The sequence below is a fragment of the Heloderma suspectum genome, chromosome 2 (assembly GCF_057233095.1).
Source record: "Heloderma suspectum isolate Gila_16-S chromosome 2, 16-S_ref, whole genome shotgun sequence".
NCBI lineage: Eukaryota > Metazoa > Chordata > Lepidosauria > Squamata > Helodermatidae > Heloderma > Heloderma suspectum.
Window position 1 is genome coordinate 399,153,227 of NC_139459.1, and position 21,761 is coordinate 399,174,987.

Genomic DNA, 21,761 nt, shown 5'->3' on the forward strand with positions numbered 1-21,761 from the left:
TCCTTTATCATCTTTAGATAGCCAGTGTGCATGTGGGACTGGTGAACACTCATTCTGTTTTTCCATGTTGTTTTTCTCTGCAAATTGCCATTCTAACAGGAGACATCAGTGCTAAATAATCCCATCAGTCCAAACACCTAGATGAGGTCCAGAACTACATGCAAAGTCCCACGGACAAAGGAGGAGCTAGATGAATTTAAGCAAAGACTTTCAGATTCCCCCCTGCAGGATGGCTTGAACCAGTTATGGGGGGCGGGGGGCATTACCAGAACGACTGCATCCTCTGAATCCAGTGGAAGGGATAAAAAGAAGGAACAACACAGGAAGATTCACAACTGGGGCTGCCCCACAACTATGCGACATTTCACCTCCATTTCTCATTTACTATATCCAAGGCAATGATTCTGGAATTGTACAATTGATTGCCTGGTTCAGCAGGGATATCTGTGGTGGAAAAGGGAATACCTGCCATGGCTGAAGCTTTGGAACTGCCACCCTATCTCCACCCTCCACCCTCCTCTTCTTGGGTCTGGATGAATAAGCAGCATCCAAGGCATGGGCCACAGCCTGGACAGTGTTGTAAGTGATGTAGGTGTCTAGAGACAGGATTCTATCAATGACCGTTTGGGGCAGGGCCTCCAGTTTCTCCATTTCTGTGCATCTTTTCCAGCCTTTCAGAGACAAATGATACTTTGAATAGGAACAACTAAATGTTTTCTCCACAAATTTTTTGATAGCATTGTAAAAGGGTACAAAACTCCCAATTTCTGCCTGTTTCTTTCTCTGGAGAAAGAAGGAAAAAAAACCATAGATACGTTGGAAAGAGAGATTATTAAATGTTAACTCCAAGGTGAAGTCCCACATAGCTGTTGTGATCCAGACTTTCCCCACACTGGGGTTCATCAAGGTTTCAACTTTATGTTGCACACGGTATATTCCACTCAAAAAGGAACTAGTCTCTGCACAATAAACAAAGACGTTGACTTGTTGCCACTTTTGGAGTGAACTATGAGGGATTTGGACAGAGTTTGTTTTCAGTTCTGACAGGCTATCTGAAAAAACCACACAAACACCATTCCTGATGAGCTCCGGTGCCAAGGTCTTTATAAACCTATTTCCATTGTCGGTGTCGACAGCAAAGAGACCAGTCATCGTCCATCTGAAATGGAGCAGGATTTTGACAATCCCCGGGTACTGGCTTCCTTCTTTGGGGACCATGCGGTAGAAAAAAGGGAACTGAATTTTATCACTCAGAACCTGAGAAACAAAAGCATACGTGACCTGGAAAAGAAAGGGAGAGACTGGTGGTTTATTTTGTTTCAGAACCAAGTTTCAGATCTTCATCTGGTGAGATTATGCCCTTTAACTTGTAATTGTCTGTGTGAAACCTCATTCCAGTGGAACAATAAGTCTTCATTTTATGATGGATAAAATGTTCAGGCTTCACAATTACAGAACACTGAAAAATGAAGATGCCCTAAAGGGCTTAAACTATGGAGCATCTCCTGAATCTCCGTAATGGAAGCAAGGTCCCAGCAGCTCATCCAACTTTCCCAGCAGTAGGGGCATCCTTGGTTCTTACTGGAGATGTCAGAGAATTCTGCCACGGACTGAAATGGGATCGAATTCCCTTCAGTCTGTGCCACGGAATCCTCTGCAGAACGGCACCACGAGGTCCTGCGGAGCTAGCAGTCATGCGGCACTTTTTTTGTCACCTGCAAAGAGTCGTGATTTTTTTGTAAATAAAAACTAAATGTAGTATATTTTGACAATAAATACATAAGTTTTGTGTGTTTTTTTAATGAATTGTGCTCACCGCCTTGTTTGTGGGTGTTCTTTTTCAATTGAAATCCTCCCTCCCATTTACTTCCAGCCAAAACACTTCCTCCTCCTTGGGGCTTCCCAAAACAAGGCTGCCCCAGATGTGTCTGAGCGATGCACTCTTGGTTTAAAGCAACGCTGTTTGAAAGAAAGAAAGAAAGAAAGAAAGAAAGAAAGAAAGAAAGAAAGAAAGACCTTTTAAAATGACATGCTGGTCTGGAGCCCTGCACGAGGTATTATTCCCCCTGCTAGGCTTCCCTTTTCCACATCCAGCCTTGTTGGTGGCGTTGTGAGGCAAAAATGGAGAGGAGAACCAACTCTGTGCATGCCTACTCAGAAGTAAGTCTTACTGAGTTCAATGCAACTTACTCCTACACATGTCAGCACCCCATTTGCCCCCAGCTCAGCTTTGTATTCCCACATTCAGCTCATTATCAAACCTCCTGTTAGTTATCTCAGAAGACCCTTGGGTAAATGGTTTTTTTTTTTCCCCCAGGGAACAGCTGGATGGAGGGAGATTCCACACACACACACACACACACACACACACAAACACGCTAGAAGAATATAGTTCTTCATATTCCCTGGTATGTTTATTCCTCATTTCGTCCATTCCCTGAGCATATGCAGAGTGTGCTTTTTATTCAAACAAAGAGAAGATTGCTGATCTTTCCCTTCATGCTGCATTTGTACAAGTGTGACTGCTTCAGAAAGAACTTTCCATTAAACTGCCTCTTTTTCTTCATGGGTTTCATAACAGAAGTATGGTGTAGTGGTTAGAGTCCAGCCCAAAGTCACCCCGTGAGATAACTAACAGGTTTGCTAATGAGCTGGATGTGGAAATACAAAGCTGAGCTGGGGGCAAGTGGGGTGCTGACATGTGTAGGAGTAAGTCGCATTGAACTCAATAAGACTTACTTCTGAGTAGACATGCATGGAGTTGGTTCTCCTCTCCATTTTAGCCTCCCAACATCACCAACAAGGCTGGATGTGGAAATGGAAAGCCTAGCAGGGGGAATAATACTCGTGCAGGGCTCCAGACTGGCATGGTCATTTTAAAAGGTTCTTTCTTTCTTTCTTTCTTTCTTTCTTTCTTTCTTTCTTTCTTTCAAACATTGTTGCTTTAAACCAAGAGTGCATCGCTCAGGCACACCTAGGGCAGCCTTGTTTTGGGAAGCCCCGAGGAGGAGGAAGTGTTTTGGCTGAAAGTAATTACTGCACGTCCCAGGGCAGGGGAAAAAATACGGACATATCTATGAAAAACAGCCTTTGTTATGGAAATTATGCAGACTTACGGCTGTCAGTATGGATTTATCTTCGTAATTCTTGAAGCGGAAAAAAAAAGAGGAGAATTCCGGGGGCTTGCGAACAACGGTACGGAGCACTGGCCGCAAACTGCGGAAGTCAAGCGGCACGGAAGCTACACAATTATTACATCCCTAGTTCTTACGGGTGGCCTAACATAAAGTGTTGTTCTTTTCTCGTTCATTCGTTTCCGACTCTACATGACTTCATGGACCAGCCCACACCAGAGCTTCCTGTCGGCCCTCGCCACCCCCAGCTCCCCCAAGTTCGAGCCCGTCACCTGCAGAATATCATCCATCCATCTTGCCCTTGGTCGGCCCCTCTTCCTTTGGCCTTCCACTTTCCCTAGCATCAGCATCTTCTCCAGGGTATCCTGTCTTCTAACATATATTACCAACCCCGCTTTCTGGTGTCCCTGAGTGCCCCCTTTCCTTTCTCGGCTATATGCGTACGAATGAAGACAAAACGTTACACAAGGATTTGCCCTTGTGCAGGATTTTTCGTTCACAAATTGACAGCATGGGCCCACTGTGGGATCCTGGCATGAGTGATGCAGGGCTTAAACCCTTTATACCCCATTGTGGATCCAGATCACCAATTTTCATAGGGAAGCGGAGTTCTCATTGGAGTTCTCTGGAGCACATTGTGATTTCTCAGGAGAGGACAGCAAGCGGAATGAGACTCAGCCTGCAAATGCCACCTCACCACACCTGTGGGATTTTGTAGATGCCCAGCATTGTTGACATCTGGATGGAGTTTTCAGAGTCAGCCCCTTCAAGGACAGCCAGTGGGTGCTTCCCCCTTCCACAGCCATAGTTGGGAACATTTGCCTGCCCAGGAGAGAGCAGGTCTACAAAGACATCTGCAGTCACTCTGGCATTGCGATAGTTGTCATAGATGGTGTAGCCCAGGGTGATGTTGGGTAACAGGCTGGGGCTCCGGTTGATATCCTGAATGGCAAAGAAGACGTACAGTATCTTCCAGTAATCTGTGGGTCCCTTCCTGGGGGGAAAAGAAGGTGTAAATGTGTCACATTGTCATATCAAATTCTGATTATATATATCATACACACACACAAACATACACATACATACATGCATACACATACATACACACACAGTGTGTGTGTGTGTGTGTGTGTATAGATAGATAGACAAACAGACAGACAGACAGACAGACAGACAGACAGACAAAGGTTTGTTTGTATGTCCTCGATGGGCTAGAAAACCATATATCCAGTTGTTATGAAATGTTCAGGACTTGTTCTACCCATATCTGGCATGGTTTTTGGCATAGTGAAAATTTGGTCTGCCATCTTGACACAAAATGCTGGCCATCTGAATTATTAGAAATAGAATTCAGCCAAAACTGCCATGATGAGTTAGCACTGCAGCTAGCACATCTTAACCATGCATGTTAACCACATGATTACCTGCAGTGACTTGTTCAGCCACTCGGGGGAAACTTCACCAACTAGCGCATAGCTTTGAACTCCATCCAACATATTAGGAGGTCGAGGGCTGAGCCCCCTCTGCTGTGGGGCAGCCCCCCTCAGACCCTCAGGGGGCTACAGCCACACACCAAGGCAGGGGCTGTGCCTAGGGCTGTCAGTGGGCGTGGCTTCACTCAGGTGGGCAGACACAATGTGTTCCGTGCTGACAGCTGTGTGCGCTTGCTTGGAGGCTGCAGCGTATCACCACAAGGGTGATTCCCACCTGTGTGGAGCTGGGTCCATTTGCTGGTCTTCAGGGAAACTAACTCATTCGGTTGTTGCATCAGCTGTTGCCTCTCAGGTAGGGATGTACGAAAGTCACTTACCTTTCGCGGACTGTGTTCACGGTGGGGAGAGGTGCTCTGCCCCTCCGCCCCTCCCCCCAGAATCCTCGATGGTGGGGGGAGGCGATCCGGTCCTTCCCCCTGGAATCCTGCCTGGTCGGCTCCACTCCGCAGCCGGCCAGGCCCGTCCACAGCCGGAGTTCCTGCTGAGGACGCAAATGGCGGCCGCCGTAGCAGCCGCCATTTGCGTCCAGCCAGGCAGCTGTGATAGGCTATGTAAGTATTTACGGAGGCTATTACAGTGAAAAAATGGGGGAACACAAATAGCGTAGTGGGCGCTATTTGCGTTCCTTTTTTTCCCGCCGTAACAGCTTAGGTAAATATTTACGTAGGCTAAAACGGCGGAAAAAAAAGAAGAAGTAAATAGCACCCACTACGCTATTTACGTTCCCCCCTTTTTTTTTGCCATAATAGCTTACGTAAATATTTAAGTAGACTAAAATGGCGAAAAATTGGGAACGCAAATGGCGGCCACCGTAGCCGCCGCCATTTGCGTATGCGATTTTTTTTTTTTTTGGCTTGGCTTGCCATGATAGGCTATGTAAATACTTACGTAGCCTATCATGGCAAAGACCCAGATGCAAATGGTGGCCGCGGCAGCCAGTCAAATGAGCAGCCGCCTCCGGAGCTGCCACCGGAGCCGCTGCCGTCGGGAATATCGGCCCCAGGTAAGCCTCGTCCCGGGGGAATCTGCAGGGGTGAGGGGAGGGGGGTGGCAGGCCGTTCTGCCACGGATTTCAGGGGGCTGAATGCCAGTGCATCCGGCCTCACTGAAATCCGTGGCAGAATTTTCCGCCATCTCTACTCTGAGGCAATGTATATATCTACATTATGTTTCTAGCATTTTCCACAGGTCAGTGCTGATCCCAAGCCAAAGCCAGAAACTAGGGGTGTATGAAACCCCGCTTACCTTGTTCTCCGGGTGCCACAGGTGTGGGGAAGCGATCCGTTCCTCCCCCCGGAATCCTTGATGGGGGTGGAGGCGATCCCCCCTAGAGTCCTGCCTGGCTGGCTCTGCTCTGTGGCCAGGCTGCAGAGCCGCCAGCCGGGCCAACCTGCAGCAGGGCCTCCAGCCACTGCCGGACTGGTGCAGATGCAAATGGCGTCCTGAGTAGGGGATGCCATTTGTGTCCCTATGGTAGCCTGTGATAGGCTACGTAAATATTTACGTAGCCTATCAAGGCTAAAGCAGGGACGCAAATGGCGTAGGGGACGCCATTTGCATCCCTGCTTTAGCCGTGATAGGCTATGTAAATATATATATGTAGCCTATCACAGGGAAGGTGTGGGGATGCAAATGGTGGCCGCTATGATGGCCGCCATTTACGACTGCAGCAGCCCAGCAGCAGCCGGAGCCGCCGCCACCGGAGCCGAAGCCGCAGCCAGAGCCGCAGCCAGGAAGGCTCCATTTCACAGGGCTTTCGTGGGGTGGCGGGGCGGGGGGCTCCGTTCTGCCACGGATATCGGGGGGCCGAATGCGCTGGCATTCGGCCTCACCAAGATCCATGGCGGGATTCTCCACCATGCCTACCAGAAACACAATTCTAACTTAACGGCTGATGGTTTCTTCATTTTGGGTGTGTGGGTGTGAAATCTGTTTATGTGTGGCAAATCAAGCAAATCTTTCACATTTGCATGATCTCGCCCCTGCTGCTCGATTAGGAAATTCTATAATCAAATGCCTCCAGGAGAATTCTGGAATTAAAAATGGGATCCCAATGCCTAATATCACCCAGTTTGGGCTTCTGGCCCAAGAGGAATAAAAACCTTTTAGCTCTGAGGTTTGCCAGATGTACCAGGCAATGAGAAATAGATCCTTTTATTGCTTAGAAAGGAATCCAGATAAAGAGGTGTCCATGTTAGATTGAGGTTTATGACTTTCACTTAGTAGAGTCTCATGAAATCATTAGGTCAGATGGGCCGTCAGATAAGTGACCAAGAGGCCTCACTGGAGACCATAAATATTGTGGTTGTATTGTTATATTGTGGTTTTAATGTTCTATATATTTTAAATTGTTTTATTGTGTGTTGTTTGGTTTTAGTTTTTGTGAACCGCCCAGAGAGCTTCGGCTATTGGGTGGTATAGAAATGAAATAAATAAATAAATAAATAAATAAATATGTAAGAAAAACAAGCCCACAAGACAGGATGATAGGAAGTGAATAGGTTTGTTTCAAGAACATAGCTCTAACATGTCAAGGAAAGTAAAGATTTTGGATAAGTCTGCTGGTATGCACATTATTCTAGATAAGAAACTTCCACCTTCAAAACTCTTATTTAGGCATACGAAGATTTAGAGTAGAAAGGTTATCCTTGGAATTCTTGGACAGGAAACATAAGCTGTAGTAAAAAGAGGTTAGATATATATTTTAGCATCCAAAAAGTATATAAAGGAGACTCAGAACACGCAAGAGTGGAAGCTGTTCTCTGGGATCAGCTTTCCCCAACATTTTGCCTGTTGAATCAGCCTGCTAAGCATGATATTGATCATCATTGAGAACTAGTAAATGTACGTGACTCTGATTGGAAGCCTTGTTTAAGAATGATATCAGATGTTTTCATGTGTTTGAATAGACATATGCATAAGCTCTTGGATTTAATACTGCTATGCTAATACTTTGGAGTAAAAGATAAAAAAGACAAAATCATGTCTGAGAGTGTTTCCTAAGAACTAGAAGTCTGTATCACCTATATCTGGACAGTATCGTGCCCTTATCTGGACAGAGAGAGCCTAGCTACAGTTATCCATGCACTGATAACTTCTCGTCTGGATTATTGCAATGCATTATATGTGGGGCTGCCTTTGAAAATGGTCTGGAAACTTCTGCTAGTCCAAAATAGGGCAGCAAGGTTGTGAACAGGGACAGGCCAACAAGCTCATATTAAACCAGTACTTTTCCAGCTGCACCAGCTGCTAGTCCATTTCCAGGCCTGATTCAAAGTGCTGGTGTTAACATTCAGAGCCCTTAACGGTTTTGGGTCAGGTTGCCTGAAGGATCGCCTCCTTCCGTATGTGCCTGCCTGGACTGTAAGATCTTGTAAAGGAATGCCACAGAAATATAAGTTCTGATTGAAGATTAGTTTGTTGTTTATTTGGTCAGTCGCTTCCGACTCTTCGTGTCTTCATGGACCAGCCCACGCCAGAGCTTCCTGTCGGCCGTTGCCACCCCCAGCTCCCCCAAGGTCGAGTCCGTCACCTCCAGAATACCATCCATCCATCTTGCCCTTGGTCGGCCCCTCTTACTTTTGCCTTCCACTTTCCCTAGCATCAGCATCTTCTCCAGGGTGTCCTGTCTTCTCATGATGTGGCCAAAGTACTTCAGTTTTGCCTTTCATATCCTTCCCTCAAGTGAGCAGTCTGGCTTTATTTCCTGGAGTATGGACTGGTTGGATCTTCTGGCAGTCCAAGGCACTCTCAGAATTTTCCTCCAGCACCACAGTTCAAAAGCATCTATTTTCCTTCGCTGAGCTTTCCTTATGGTCCAGCTCTCGCAGCCATAGGTTACTACGGGGAATACCATTGCTTTCACTATGCAGACCTTTGTTGTCAGTGTGATGTCTCTGCTCTTCGCTATTTTATCAAAATTTGTCATTGCTCTCCTCCCAAGAAGTAAACATCTTCTGATTTCCTGGCTGCAGTCAGCATCTGCAGTAATCTTTGCACCTAGAAAGACAAAGTCTGTCACTGCCTCCACGTTTTCTCCCTCTATTTGCCAGTTATCAATCAAGCTGGTTGCCATAATCTTGGTTTTTTTTAGGTTTAACTGCAACCCAGCTTTTGCACTTTCTTCTTTCACCTTCATCATGAGGTTCCTCAGCTCCTCCTCACTTTCAGCCATCAAAGTGGTATCATCTGCATATCTGAGATTGTTAATGTTTCTTCCAGCGATTTTAACTCCAGCCTTGGCTTCATCAAGCCCAGCACGTTGCATGATGTGTTCTGCGTACAGGTTGAATAGGTAGGCTGAGAGTATACAACCCTGTCGTACTCCTTTCCCAATCTTAAACCACTCCGTTGTTCCGTGGTCTGTTCTTACCGTTGCTACTTGGTCATTATACAGATTCCTCAGGAGGCAGACAAGATGACTTGGTATCCCCATACCACCAAGAACTTGCCACAATTTGTGATGATCCACACAGTCAAAGGCTTTTGAATAGTCAATAAAACAGAAATAGATGTTTTTCTGAAACTCCCTGGCTTTCTCCATTATCCAGAGGATATTGGCAATTTGGTCTCTAGTTCCTCTGCCTTTTCGAAACCCAGCTTGCACATCTGGCAATTCTCATTCCATGAATTGCTGGAGTCTACCTTGCAAGATCTTGAGCATTACCTTACTGGCATGTGAAATAAGTGCCACCGTTCGATAGTTTGAACATTCTTTGGTGCTTCCCTTTTTTGGTATGGGAATATAAGTTGATCTTTTCCAATCTGTTGGCCATTCTTGTGTTTTCCAAATTTGCTGGCATATGGCATGCATCACCTTGACAGCATCATCTTGCAAGATTTTAAACAGTTCAGCTGGGATACCGTCATCTCCTGATGCCTTGTTATTAGCAATGCTTCTTAAGGCCCATTCAACTTCACTCTTCAGGATGTCTGGCTCTAGCTCACTAACCACACCGTCAAATCTATCCCCAATATTATTATCCTTCCTATACAGATCTTCTGTATATTCTTGCCACCTTTTCTTGATCTCTTCTGCTTCTGTTAGGTCCTTGCCATCTTTGTTTTTGATCATACCCATTTTTGCCTGGAATTTACCTCCGATGTTTCTAACTTTCTGGAAGAGGTCTCTTGTCCTTCCTATTCTATTCTCTTCTTCCGCTTCTGCACATTGCTTGTTTAAAAATAATTCCTGATCTCTTCTGGCTAACCTCTGGAATTTTGCATTTAATTGGGCATATCTCCCCCTATCACTGTTGCCTTTTGCTTTCCTTCTTTCTTGGGCTGCTTCCAGTGTCTCAGCAGACAGCCATCTTGCCTTCTTCATTTTCCTTTTTTTTGGGACGTTTTTTGTTGCCGCCTCCTGAACAATGTTGCAAACTTCTGTCCATAGTTCTTCCGGGACCCTATATACTAAATCTAGTCCCTTAAATCTATTCTTCACCTCCACTGCATAATCCTTAGGAATATTCATGAGCTCATATCTAATTGATCTGTGGGTCTTCCCTATTCTCTTTAGTCTGATTTTAAATTTGCAGTAAGAAGTTGGTGATCTGAACTACAATCAGCTCCAGGTCTTGTTTTTACCAACTGCTTAGATGTCCGCCACCTTTGGCTACAAAGGATGTAGTCAATCTGATTTTGGTGTCGACGTCTGGTGAAGTCCATGTATAAAGTCATCTCTTAGGCTGGTGGAAGAAAGTGTTTGTTATGCACAGTGAGTTGTCTTGGCAAAATTCTATCAGCCTATGTCCTGCTTCATTTTGTTCTCCCAGACCATGCTTGCCTGTAATTCCAGGTGTCTTTTGACTACCCACCTTAGCATTCCAGTCTCCTGTAATGAAAATCACATCTTTGTTTGGCGTACTATCCAGTAGGTGCTGCAGATCCTCATAGAACTGATCTACTTCTGCTTCTTCAGCATCTGTGGTTGGGGCGTATATTTGGATCACTGTGATGTTAAATGGCTTACCCTGAATTCCAATTGAGATCATTCTGTCATTTTTTGGATTGTATGCAAGCACTGCTTTAGCCACTTTATTATTAATGATGAAGGCTACTCCATTTCATCTGTGGTCCTCTTGTCCACAGTAGTAGATCTGGTGGTCATTTGATGTGAAGTGGCCCATTCCAGTCCATTTCAGTTCACTGACACCCAAAATGTCTATCTTTAATCTTGACATCTCCCCAATAACCACATCCAATTTGCCCTGGCTCATAGATCTTACATTCCAGGTAATGGTGTGTTGATCTTTAGAACATTGGATTCGTCGTTCACCACCAGCACCATCGGCTGCTAGCCATTCTTTCGGCTTTCAGCTAAAAGTGTCATCACATCTGGGGTTAGTTGAACTTATTCTCTGTTCCTCCCCAGTAGCATTTTGACCATCTTCCGACCTGGGAGTCCCATCTTCCGATGGTGTACCGACATATCTCTGGTTGTACTGATCCATTTAGTTTTCATGGCAAGAATACTGGGGTGGGTTGCCATTTCCTTCCCCAGGGATCGTATTTAGTCTGACCTCTCCACCATGACCTTCCCGTCTTGGGTGTCCCTTCACGGTTTAGCTCATGACGTCATTGAGGTGCTCAAGCTCCAGCACCACGACAAGGTAACGATCTCCTAATAAGTTTAAAAATTAACTCAGCTTTATGAGAATCCTAAAAACAGAGTTCAGTGAAGAACTTAAAAGGATGAGTAGATGCAAATGTGAACTTTAAAATTCATTTGAATGGACCAGAAATCCAGAAAAAAAATCTATCAAGAAACAATGTGTTATGCAGCATTGGGAGATTGTCACTATATGAATAACAGAGTTATAGGAATGCAGCCTTCCCGCTACATCACTGTTACGCAAGCAACTTTGTAACTGAATAATACCTCATATTATCTGAGTGCAGCTGATCATCAGCCTGAAAGAAATGGAACACCAAAAAAAAAAAAAAATACCACAGACAGCATTCAGTGGAAGCTGTATTCTGTGCCTTGGATTTGGATCTGAAAGCCTGGCGGAGACTGGATTTGCAGAGCAATGGAGAAATGGAGCAGCTCACTGACATTATCAACATCTGCCTCAGAGATGAAACAATGAGGGAATTAAACAGTAGTTAGCTCTATTTTGACATGAGGAAGTAAAAGGATTGATACTTAAAGATGCGTGCATGTGACTTCTGTGAAAAATACTGTTTACTGTTAAAGAGAAGAGACTTGTTTAGAACAACAGGCTTGTTCACAACACTGGTACCAGACCAGGAGAACTCCAATAAAAACCTGAACAAAGGCTACAATATATACCGACTGAATAAGAAGACAGAAGAATGAACTTTGAAATCTAAGACAGGAACACTTAGAAAAACATGTTTTCAAAAGCAGAAACAAAGGACCCTGGTGCATAGTTAAAGAAAGAACAAGGAAAAATTCTCCTGGATGCATTTGTGTAAGTGAAGCTATAAAAAAGTAATATCATAATGTAATCAGTTTTTTAAAAAAACTTATCACAATATAACAAAAAAGTTATTAACAACTTGCAAAAATGTTGTAAGTGAATAGAAACATACAATGAAACATATAACTAGAATGACTGCCTGCAAAGATTTTTTCTCTTCTTCTAGATTGAAAAAAGGCAAATTTTGGAAAACAAGTGCCTGATGTTAATCCTAGTTCAGCCTGGGTCCCAGTTGGCATGTGTGAGACATATCTCAAATAGGGATGTACGAAAATTCTGCCACGGTCTCGGGGAGGCCGAATGTCAGCGCGTTCGGCCCCCCGAAATCAGTGGCAGAATGGCCTGCCCCCCCTCCCCCCCGGGACGAGAATTACCTTAGGTGGATCTTCCTGGCGGCGGCGGTGGCGGCCGCTGCCATTTCCAGTTTAAAAACAAAACAAAAAACATGATAGGCTACGTAAAGGTTTACGTAGCCTATCATGGCTAGGTTTTTTTAAAAAAACGTGATAGTCTATGTAAATCTTTACGTAGCCTATCACGGCTGACTTTTTTAAAAAACACACACACACGCGCATACGCAAATGGCGGCGGCCATGGGTGCCGCCATTTGCATTCCTTATTTTGGCACGTCTTAGTCTACGTAAACATTTACGTAGACTAAGACGGCGAAAATAAGGGGAATGCAAATAGCGTAGCATCTACACTATTTGCATTCCCCTTATTTTCGCCGTCTTAGTCTACGTAAATGTTTACGTAGACTAAGATGTGCCAAAATAAGGAACGCAAATGGCGGCGGCCATGGCTGCTGCCATTTGCGTACGCGCATTGTTGTTGTTGTTTTTTAAGTCAGCTGTGATAGGCTATGTAAGCATTTACGTAGCCTATCACGGCTGACTGCAGGGACGCAAATGGCGTCAGCTACGGCCGCCGCCATTTGCATCCCTGCTAGCCAGCAGCTGGATGTCCGGCTGCTGGCGGAGCCGGCCAGTGGCTCCGCAGAATCCCTGCGGAGCACAGCCGGCCGGCCATGATTCCGGGGGAGGAGGGACGGAACGCCTCCCCCCCAACCATAAACATAATCTGCGAAAGGTAAGTGCCTTTCGTACATCCCTAATCTCAAAGTGATATAGAGTATGCTCTTGAGAATGAAAGCTTAGAACAAAATCCATGGGGACTAAGTATGCCCAATTGCTTAAAAACTCTTGCTTACTGGCTACAAGAGGGCCTTTTCTGCTGTGGCACCATGGATATGGAATAAGCTCCCTAGAGCAGTTCATCTGGCACCCATGTTGTACTCTCTTCGGTGCCTGGTGAAGACCTTTTTTATTTCCCAGCATTTTAGCCCTCTAGTCCTCTAGCATTACTGTTTTAAATCTGTATTTTAAATTTGCTACTAGGTTTTATTCTGGTTGTTCCTTTATATTGTATTTTTACGTGTTTATATTTTGAATTGTTTAATGATGTACCTTGAGGTTTTAATTTTTGTGATCCACCCAGAGAGCTTCAGCTATGGGGCAGCATAGAAATGTAATCAATCAATCAGTCAATCCAAGCAAGAGCCATGAATTGTAGAAAAGTTCTAACAAGGAAAGCATATCCTGTGAGACCAAGATATATCTATATGATGGTGCATTTGGATCGAAACAAAGAGCCTGCCTATTGATAAACAATCCCAGATCAAGAATAGACTAATTTCAGATAGAAACCTACATAAAAACTAATCTCAGTGTGGCATATGCCCTGGTTCAGAGATTCTCTCAAAGTCAAACTATATTGTCAGTACTTTGTAACCACTGATCACCTGTCTACTGTGTTTACAATCAGATACCATCTAGAGCCAGTTCAATACTTCACTCTGATATATGTAATACAGAATTCTAGTTCTTAAGATACACTCTCTCAGACAAGATTTTGTCTTTTTGTCTTTCACCACAAAGTATTAGCATAGCAGTACTGAATACAAGAACTCATGCATGCATGCATAAATTCAAACACATGAAAACATCTAACATCATTCTGAGGCCTCTTGGTCATAGAATCATAGAATAGTAGGGTTGGAAGGGGCCTACAAGGCCATCGAGTCCAACCCCCTGCTCAATGCAGGAATACAAGTCAGAGCATCCCTGACAAATGGCTGTCCAGCCTCGTCTTGAAGGCCTCCAGTGTGGGAGAGCCCACCACCTCCCCAAGTGATTGGTTCGATTGTCGTATTGCTCTTACAGTCAGGAAGTTTTTCCTGATGTTCAGCCGGAATCTGGCTTCCTGTAACTTGAGCCCATTATTCCATGTCCTGCACTCTGGGATGATCAAGAAGAGATCCTGGCCTTCTTCTCTGTGACAACCTTTCAAGTCCTTGAAGAGTGCTATCATATCTCCCCTCAGTCTTCTCTTCTCAAGGCTAAACATGCCCAATTCTTTCAGTCTCTCTTCATAGGGCTTTGTTTCCAGTCCCCTGATCATCTTTGTTGCCCTCCTCTGAACCCTCTCCAGTTTGTCTGCATCCTTCTTAAAGTGTGGTGCCCAGAACTGGACACAGTACTCTAGATGAGGCCTAACCAGTGCTGAGTAGAGGGGAACTAGTACTTCCCGAGATGTGGAAGCTATGCTTCTATTAATGCAGCCCAAAATTGCATTTTCCTTTTTTGCAGCCACATCACATGGTTGGCTCATATTCAGCTTGTGATCGACAACAATTCCAAGATCCTTCTCGCTTGTAGTGTGGTTGAGCCACGTATCCCCCATCTTGTAACTGTGCATTTGCTTTCTTTTTCCTAGGTGCAGAACTTGGCATTTGTCCCTATTAAATGTCATTCTGTTGTTTTCTGCCCAGCGCTCCAGTCTATCAAGATCACTTTGCATTTTGTTTCTGTCTTCCAAAGTATTAGCTATCCCGCCCAATTTTGTGTCATCTGCAAATTTGATCAGCATTCCCTGCCCCTCCTCCTCCAAGTCATTCATAAAAATGTTGAAGAGCACTGGGCCCAGGACTGAGCCCTGCGGTACCCCACTCGTTACCTCTCCCCAGTTTCAGAAGGTCCCATTGATAAGCACTCTTTGAGTCCGATTCTGTAGCCAACTGTGGATCCACCAGATCGTTGTTTCATCTAGCCCAATTTGAGCTAGTTTGCTCATCAGGAGATCATGGGGCACTTTGTCGCAAGCTTTGCTGAAGTCGAGGTATATGATGTCTACAGCATTCCCACGGTCTACAAGGGAGGTGACTTGATCAAAAAATGAGATCAGATTTGTCTGGCAGGACTTGTTTTTGACAAATCCATGTTGGCTTCGAGTAATCACGGCATTGTTGTCAAGGTGCTTCCAGATGGATTGCTTTATGATCTGCTCCAGAATTTTCCCAGGGATTGATGTCAGACTGACTGGTCTTTAGTTCCCAGGTTCCTCCTTTTTACCCTTTTTGAAGATAGGGACAACGTTAGCCCTCCTCCAGTCATCTGGCCCTTCCCCCGTCCTCCATGTTTTCTCAAAGAGAATAGACAGCAGTTCTGAGAGTTCTTCTGCCAGTTCCTTTATGACTCTAGGATAGGGGTGGACGAAAGTCACTTACCTTTTCTCGCAGCTTGTTCGCGGTGGAGGAGAGCGCTTCGCTGCTCCCCCCGCGAAGTTCAGGCCTGGGGGGGGATGCTTCCTGCCTCGCCCGGCCGAAATTCAGGCCGGGGAGGAGGCGCCTCGCCTCGCCCGGCTGCGAACGCGGAAGTAAAAAAAAACAAAACGCCCCCTGATAGGCTACGTGACGATTCACGTAGCCTATCACGGCTAGATCTGCAAAGTCAGCCGTGATAGGCTACGTGAATCGTCACGTAGTCTATCACGGGTGACTTTAAAAAAAAAAAAAAGCGCGTACGCGAATGGCGGCCCCCATAGGGAGCCGCCATTCGCGTTCCTTATTTAGTTGCTGTAGTCTATGTAAATGTTTACGTAGACTACGGCGAAAATAAAAGCAATGCAAATAGCGTTGCCCTTATTTTCGCCGTAGTCTACGTAAACATTTACGTAGACTACAGCGACCAAATAAGGAACGGGAATGGCGGCTCCCTATGGGGGCCGCCATTATCCGTACACACTTTTTTTTTTTTTTAAGTCACCCGTGATAGGCTACGTGACGATTGACGTAGCCTATCACGGCTGACTTTGCAAGTCTAGCCGTGATAGGCTACGTGAATCGTCACGTAGCCTATCAGGGGGCGTTTTTTTTTTCTTTTATTGCAATGGCGGGGGCGGCAGCCGGTCAAAAGACCGGCTGCTGCTCCCGCCCCGCTCGAACACGCAACGAACCGCCAGCCGGACCCGCCGCCGGGAGGGACATTCAGGGAAGGTAAGTCCCGTCCCGGGGGGGGGGGTGCGGGGGGCGGGGGGGTACGGAGGATTTCTCCCCGAAACTTGTTCGGGGGGCCGAACACGTTGGCGCTCGGCCCCCTGAAGTTTCGGGGAGAAATTCTCCGCCATCCCTACTCTAGGATGCAGTTCATCTGGCCCTGGAGATTTGAACTCATTCAAAGTAGTGAGGTGTTCCTTGACCATATGCCTGTCGATCTCAAGCTGCAATCCTGCCCCTTCAGCCTGTACTTCGTCTTTGCCAGGGGGGTCCTAGACCCTCTTTTGGGAGAAGACTGCTCCAATGTAGGAAATGAGCACTTCTGCCTTTTCTTTGTCATCTGTTATCGTTTTGCCATCCTTATTTAATAGCTGAACCACCATTTCTTTCCTCTGCCTTTTACTATGCACGTAGCTGAAGAAAGCCTTTTTGTTGTTTTTAGCATCCCTTGCTAACCTCAGCTCATTCTCAGCTTTAGCCTTCCTGATGCCATCCCTGCAATTCTGTGCTATCTGCCTGTACTCTTCCTTTGTTACTTGGCCTTCTTTCCACTTCCTATATGTGTCCTTTTTTGTTTTCAGGTCATCCCTAAGCTTTTTGTGAAGCCACATTGGCTTCTTCTGTTGTCTTCCACCTTTTCTTCTTGTTGGAATTGCTTGTGATTATGCCTTGAGAATTTCCTTTTTTAAAAGCTCCCACCCATCTTGGACTCCTTTTCTCGCTAGCATCGCTTGCCATGGGACCTTACTGATCATTGTTCTGAGTTTATGAAAATCAGCTTTCCTAAAATCCAGGGTACGCGTTTGACTACACTCGGCTTTTGCTTCCCTTAGAACCAAGAACTCAAGTACAACATGGTCGCTTTCCCCAGAGTTTGATTAATGGCTACTTTATCCACTAAGTCATCTCTGTTGGTTAGGATCAAGTCAAGGATAGCCGATCCTCTAGTTCCTTCCTCTACTTTCTGTAGGAGGAAGTTATCTGCCACACAAGTCAGGAATTTCCTGGAGGGGCCATGTTTTGCAGAATTTGTCTCCCAACAAATATCGGGGAAATTGAAGTCCCCCATTACTACTACATCATGCTTCCCTGAAACATTGGCTATTTGCTTTTCCAAAGTTTCATCCTTGTCTTCTCCTTGATTGGGTGGCTGGTAGTAGACTTCGACCACCAGGTTCCTTTTATTCTTTGCTCCATTTATTTCAACCCAGATGCTCTCGATGGGGCTACCAAGCTCCTCCTCCTGTATTTCTGTGCAGAGATATGTCTTTTTCACATACAGTGCAACCCCACCTCCCTTTCTGTTCCTCCTGTTCTTTGTGAACAAGTTATATCCTTCAATTGCTGTATTCCCGTCATGAGAGTCATCCCACCAAGTCTCAGTTATACCTATCAGGTCATAATTTCCCTCTTGTATTAAGAGTTCAAGTTCGTTCTGTTTGTTTCCCATACTCTGGGCATTAGTATATAGACATCGAAGACCATGTGCTTCATAGTCTGGCTTTCTTCCTACATGTGTCTGAAGACTATTATTGGTCACTTATCTGATGGCCCATTTGACCTGATGACTTTACAAGACTCTACTAATTGAAAGCCGTAATAAATTTAATGTTGGCACCTCCTTATCTGGATTGCTTTCTAAACAGTAAAAGCATGGAATGATCTATTTCTAATTGCCTGGTCCAATTGTCTCTCATCTGGCAAACCTCAGAGCGAAGAGATTTTCATTACTCTTGGGTCAGAAGCCCACACTGGGTGATATTAGACATTGGGATCCCATTTTTAATCTCAGAATTCTCTTGGAGGCATTCGATTATAGAATTTCCTAATCGAGCAGCTGGGGGAAGATCATGTAAATATAAAAGATTTGCTTAATCTGCCACATCAGAAAAAAGGAGAATCTCCATCAAAATAGAACCAACTGATCCTTCACATACTGAAACCTTGCCAAAGAACATCATCACATGACTACATGTATCCACAGTCTAAAGTCTATTTATTCTTGTACCAATATGATAGGTTTGTGAGATCCTAACAACAAGACGTTTTAGGAGTCTTTTATTATAGGTCTATGTTAGACACAATCACATCAAAAGAGAAGTGATACAAGATTCTTGAAAAACTTAAGTATTAATTCAAAACTAGGGAACACATTTTCCAATAGCCATTGGAGGGTGTCATGTGGAACCTTTCAAACTGAGGGAGAAAACAGTGACAGGACAATGGGTTAGGAAGGTTCATTAAACTGTGGGGTGTTGCCCTGAGGCACCGTTGCTCAACCTGGTGCCCTCCAGTTGTTTGGGACTGCAATCCCAAGCATTCCTGTCTGTTGGCCATGCTGGCTGGGGCTGATGGGAACTGAAGTCCAGAACTTCTGAAGGGCACCAGCTTGGGGAAGGTTCTGTGTTAACGGGAGTGGTCGCTACTTAAATGACGGTGGAGGGCCTCGATGCACTTCTGTTAAAATGGACCAAACAACCTCTAAATTAGGAAGTAAATAACTGAACGAATCTTCTGTGTGTGTGTGTGTGTGTGTGTATGAGAGAGAGAGAGAGAGAGAGAGAGAGAGAAAGGGTGGAGGGAGCTGTCATGACCTCACTTGGGTTTCAGTCCCTTGCACCTCTTCCTCTGGGATGTGGGCTACATTACATGGTTTTTGTAAGTTCTAGCCCTCCCACTGGAGCACCAGATATCTGCCCCTTATTCTGCATGGAATATGTTGCTCGTTGCTTCAGCTGTTGCCTTTGGAGGCCATGTACGTACTGGTATTATGTTTCTGGAACTTCCCACATACTGACACTGATCCCCAGCCAAAAGCAGAAGCACACATGTCAATGCCCAATTTGGGGTTTGGGGTGAGGGGAGGGAGGCAAGGGAGTAGTGCTGTTCCTGGCCGTATATCCGTGGTCCATTTTAAAACAACGCCAGTACCAGTGGCTCATCCCAGTGATGGAATCAAGCATGTGGAACACTTCACATGGAGGGAGAAAGAGTGACAGGAATAATGGGATAGGGAAATCCATTAAATGACCGAGCTTTTCTCTAAGGAAGCCTTCCTAAACCGGGTGCCCTTCTGTTGTTTTAGACTACAACTCCCAACATTCCTCACCATTGGCCATGCTAGCTGGGGCTGATGAGACTTGAAGTCCAAAGCATCTGAAAGACACCAGTTTGGGTAAGAGGGTTCTAAGGAGAGTGGGTGCCTTGGTCGTATTTGCTACTGAAATGAAGGTGTGGGTATATAGATGCACTGGTGGGAAAACAGAATAACCAGCCTATACATTAGAGAGTAACATCTATTTCGTGTGTGTGTATGTGTGACTGTGTGAGAGAGAGTTGTCTTAACCTCATTTGAGTTTCAGGCTCTCGCATCTCTTCCTCTACAAATTTCCTCTGTAACTCCATCAAAATTTCTGCTCTGAGAGTTCTGTACTGCACTACATTCTTGGTTTTTATAGGCCCACCCTCTGGAGCAAGTCTGCTCCATCTTCTGCATGGCAGCATTTCAGATATTTGAAAACCGCTGTCATGTTTCCCCTTCCTCTTCTCTTCTCCAGGCTAAACATACACTTTTCTTTCAACCTCATAGGTTCCTCATAGCACTTGGTTTCCAGACTAATATCTGAAGTCTGAATAGGCAGTTATGGAAGAGGGGAAAGAGGAGAGAACTGCATTCTGCCACCTTAGCCATGGCTTGTGTTTGCTCACATGGTTTAAGATTAAAACCAGTGCTTCTTCTGCATATCAACAAGATGGCAGGTTATCCTATGATGTAGGATAGGGAAGGAGCCCGGTCAACTGCAGTTTCAACTACAGGAATGGCTGTGCACAACACTGATAGTCATAATGTTCCTAGATTGAATTGCCCTATGATATGTTACTACACTTTCAAAAATGAACCACCACTGTCAGATGCAAAATTCGAGAGTGATTCACCAGGTTCCAGATAACAGGGACATGTAGAGTGCAAACTTATGCATGTTTAGACAGAGAAAAGGCCTATAATTCCCAGCATTCCCCAGCCAGCCATGCTGGGAGTTGTAGGCCTTTTTTTTCTGTCTAGACACGCATAGGAGTGCACCCTTACTGTTAAGAAGGGATGATTGCAGCTCATGGAATCAGTGGCAAGGGGAGCAGCAGGAACTCCATCACACTCAGAATGACTTACCAGGCAAGTCTGTTCGAGGGAGGACTGTAGAAGGTGTGTGGTAGGAACTGAACATGTCGTACAGGGATGATGGCACCAAGGAAGAGGTCTCCTGGCCTGTAATGGTTCACTGGGTCCAGTTCATCCCTTCCCAAAGTCACAGGGCATTTGGCCTGGAGCATCCCACGCGTCTCCTGGGGGAGCAGAAGGAGCAGCAGGAGCAGAATCATGCTCGGTCCGCCTGGCACAGCCTCCAGCTTGCTCCTCTCAGCCAAGTGCAAAGATGATTGGAAGAAGCCAAAGCCCCCTTGGAAGACTGAGGCTTCAGTGACTTTCCTAATACTGAAAGAGCCCTGCCAGCCAAGGCTTCATGTCTGCAGGGGATGACAGGAAACAAGCCTCCTCCTCACCTGCCCTAAACCTCACCGTCACCCCAAGCTCTCAATGGCACGGGAGGCTTTTCTGAGCTGTACTTTGGCACCTGAGTGCAAGTTGTAACTTCATGCTGCTCTTGAATCCAATGTTTATGTCAGTGGACTCAGAAATGATTTTTTTTTTTAGGGTGGAATCCCATGGGAAAGAAGAAGAAGAAAAAGAAATCACTATGATTTCAATAATTATAAGTGGACCAAGTTGGATCACCTCTGTGACTTCCTGAACTCTCTCCTCAGTTCCATGCTCAGATGCTAGGCTGGAGAAAAACATGTTTGGGAGAACTCACGGATGCAGCTCCTTCCTGTGAACCAGGATCCAGATGGTCTAGGATTAGATGTAGTTAGTCTCGAAGGTGCCATCTGCTGTATCAGATAGTTGCTAATTCCTGCCCAGTATTGTCTACTTTGTAGGGGTGGACGAAAGTCTCTTACCTGTCCTTGAAGGACGTTCACGGTGGGGGGGAGGTGCTTCGCTGCTCCCCCCGCGAAGTTCAGGCCGGGGGGGGAGGCTTCCCGCCTCGCCCCGGCCGAAATTCAGGCTGGGGAGGAGGCTTCCCGCCTCGCCCGGCTGCGAACGCGAAAGTTAAAAACAAAAAACAAAAACGCCCCCTGATAGGCTACGTGACGATTCACGTAGCCTATCACGGCTAGATCTGCAAAGTCAGCCGTGATAGGCTACGTCAATCGTCACGTAGCCTATCACGGGTGACTTAAAAAAAAAAAAAGCGCGTACGCGAATGGCGGCCCCCATAGGGAGCCGCCATTCGCGTTCCTT

At 45.6% G+C, this 21,761-nt stretch overlaps 1 long non-coding RNA gene across 1 annotated transcript; it reads right to left on the reverse strand.

The window, feature by feature from the left end:
* Positions 1 to 1,077: 1,077 nt before the first annotated feature.
* LOC146356609 (uncharacterized) lies at positions 1,078 to 15,776 on the reverse strand. Its single transcript, XR_014787463.1, has 3 exons — positions 15,638 to 15,776; positions 3,837 to 4,128; positions 1,078 to 1,715 (listed from the first exon to the last, which is right to left on the reverse strand). It is a non-coding gene; the product is annotated as an uncharacterized LOC146356609 (long non-coding RNA).
* Positions 15,777 to 21,761: the final 5,985 nt, after the last annotated feature.